This window comes from Salmo salar, chromosome ssa20 (genome assembly GCF_905237065.1).
Source record: "Salmo salar chromosome ssa20, Ssal_v3.1, whole genome shotgun sequence".
Taxonomy (NCBI): Eukaryota; Metazoa; Chordata; class Actinopteri; order Salmoniformes; family Salmonidae; genus Salmo; species Salmo salar.
The window spans coordinates 29,945,109-29,948,508 of NC_059461.1; positions in this window are offsets into that span (position 1 = coordinate 29,945,109).

Consider the following 3,400-nt stretch of genomic DNA (forward strand, 5'->3'; position numbering starts at 1 on the left):
CTTTCGCTGTTCTGTATTTGTGTACTAAGCGTGGTTTGTGTTCAGCAGTAAAAGTGTTCGCTTGAGGCTTATCCAAATGTACTGCCTATCTAGGGAGTTTTTCCTAGCCACCGTGCTTCTACACCTGCATTGCTTGCTGTTTTGGGGTTTTAGGCTGGGTTTCTGTACAGCACTTTGTGACATCAGCTGATGTAAGAAGGGCTTTATAAATACATTTGATTGATATAAAGGTAATGTAGAGTATACAGAGCTAGCACAGATATAACAATGAGACAGATGTTTCACTGGACGAATAACTGAAGCATCCGTTTGGGGTTTCCACTACGAAATATGGTAGTGAGAGGAAGCCCATTGGCCGGCAGTGGGAGAAGATGGAACGAGATGGATTTTGGCCAACTTTCTGCACATTTTGTCATCAATGAAACATTTGATCTCAATACGGTTTTCTGCTCCCAAAACTAAAATCTGTGCCGAACAGAGTTGATAAAGATTTGTAGACTTTACCCTTTGCCAAAGTTTATAAAAAATGTGTTGTTTAGGAGTTCAAATATTGCACAATTAGTTATTGCACAATCGCACGTGTCAGAGTAGACGTTCCCTAACGGAAATATGCAAATATATGCTAGAACGCTCCAAAAGGATCTTGCTAGCTTATGCTTGGCTATAACCATCTTGCTTGTTCTGCCCACTATGACTCATTTGTCCCATTGGTAATGACAGGCTGTGGTCTATCTTAGTTATAAAAAACTTTGGAGCTGGTGTTCTGTTATTGGATTGTGAATGGTTAATTGCACAACTAGACCACCAGAGGATGCTCTTTCCCTCTCCCAGTGAGGCCTTGCAGTCCGCAGCCTTGTTCCTCATATATCTATGGATGAGGGCACATTTTAATACAACACAGATATATTGTATGAAAACACAACCTTAAACTATTTCTTTCATGTTTGTGCACCAATCAACTCCTGTCATACACTGGCTATGGGACTGTAAGATTCTCTCGCACGGAAATACACTGAACAAAAATATTAACGCAACAAGTAAAGTGTTGGTCCTGTGTTTCATGAGCTGAAATAAAAGATCCCAGATATTATCAGTATGCACAAAAAGCTTATTTCCATACAAGTGTAAAGGAATGAATAAGAATATGTACATACATATATGGATGAGCGATGGAAAAGCCATGGACCAAAAGAGAAAAGCAAACTTATTGGAAGACGAGATCACGGTGATGGTAGAGGAGATAGAAGACAGGCAACACGTATTATTCGGTTGACAAACAAAGCCAAACAGGTAGCTTGGGAGTGTTTCCGCTGCAGTGAACGAGGTGGGGCAGCAAGACAGAACTGTGCATGATGTGAAAAGAAATGGTCTGACCTTAAACTGCAAGGGGAAAAAGAATATCCATACATAACCGCAGCACTAAGGCAACGGGAGGGGGGCCTGGCACGCCGGAGCTCTCCCAAATGGACCAGCGCATTGGGGAAAGCGCATACACCGGCACATGCTCCGACAGCGACAGTGAATGTTTAAAAAAAGGTGAGTTATTTCTATTTTGTTTTTTATTTTTCATATGGTTTAATCCCAACTTTTTAGCAGTAACATTGGAAACGGTGAAGTTGGTGCGCAAAACCTCCTCGACTGCATGACTGGATCACGGTAAGTAATTAAGAGAATGTGAAACTTGGTTGTCAGTAACTTAATATACAAGACAGGCACTGATTTATTTTATTCACATAGAAACGTGGGAAGCTGCGTTGCAGCCCGTGCGCCGGGTGAGGGTGCCCCCCGCCCTACACTACAGTTTGCATGTTGACTGCCTCAGTCCTGCAAACCCAGAACGAGTTTAACACATTGGTTAAGCAGATTGTGACTGAACTCTGAAAAATACGCAGGGTTTTGACTCATTTACATGATGCAATTATTGAATGTTTTCCGCAACATGAAGAAAAAAAAACGGAAAAAAAACGATGCTTTGTATATTGTCCTTACCACCAATCTCTATGAGCTGCAGCCTCCTCACTGCATCAGCCGGGGCAGGTGCTCCATTGGGTGGTGGGTTAGGAGGCTCTTGTGGGTCCATTCTAATCTCTGCATCCATTTCAATACCATGCCTCAAGGCTATGTTGTGGAGCACACCACATGTCAGTATTATGCGTGTCACCTTTGATTGGGGAGGGAAACCATTCATTCTTAAAACAGGCCAACATTTTACATTTAGGTTTGAAATTGTACACCAATGTTCTTGTCAAACAAACTTGCACTACAGTTACTGAGATGTCCCCTTGAATTTTGTTCATTTTGTTGCAATGCTAGTAGAAATGATAGAAATCAGTTGATTCCATTCGTTTACACGAGCATTGCTACAAAATGAACATCTCAGTAACCGTAGGGCCAAATTAAAAACAGTTTTCAGTTACAAAAAAGGGATTGACATTAAATGTATTTTAAAAAAAATCTAATTTAGATCTTTTTAAATATACTTAAGTATATTTATCACAGTCCTACTTAAATATATTAAAATATATTAATGAAGTATGATTTAAGTATATTTAAATATTATTTGTTTTTCGCTTGGGAGAGTTAGATATACATACTGTATAATACCATACGCCTGAGTTACCTACCGTACCTGAGTGCTAGTTACCTGAGTTTTGGGCATTTTGCAGAAGTAATAAACAATATGATTTACATTTTACATTTAAGACATTTAGCAGACGCTCTTATCCACAGCGACTTACAAATTGGTGCATTCACCTTATAATATCCAGTGGAACAACCACTTTACAATAGTGCATCTAAATCTTTTAAGGGGGGGGGTTAGAAGGATTACTTTATCCTATCCCAGGTATTCCTTAAAGAGGTGGGGTTTCAGGTGTCTCCGGAAGGTGGTGATTGACTCCGCTGTCCTGGCGTCGTGAGGGAGCTTGTTCCACCATTGGGGTGCCAGAGCAGGGAACAGTTTTGACTGGGCTGAGCGGGAACTGTGCTTCCTCAGAGGTAGGGAGGCGAGCAGGCCAGAGGTGGATGAACGCAGTGCCCTTGTTTGGGTGTAGGCCCTGATCAGAGCCTGAAGGTACGGAGGTGCCGTTCCCCTCACAGCTCCGTAGGCAAGCACCATGGTCTTGTAGCGGATGCGAGCTTCAACTGGAAGCCAGTGGAGAGAGCGGAGGAGCGGGGTGACGTGAGAGAACTTGGGAAGGTTGAACACCAGCGGCTGCGGCGTTCTGGATGAGTTGTAGGGGTTTAGTGGCACAGGCAGGGAGCCCAGCCAACAGCGAGTTGCAGTAATCCAGGCGGGAGATGACAAGTGCCTGGATTAGGACCTGCGCCGCTTCCTGTGTGAGGCAGGGTCGTACTCTGCGAATGTTGCAGAGCATGAACCTACAGGATCGGGTCACCG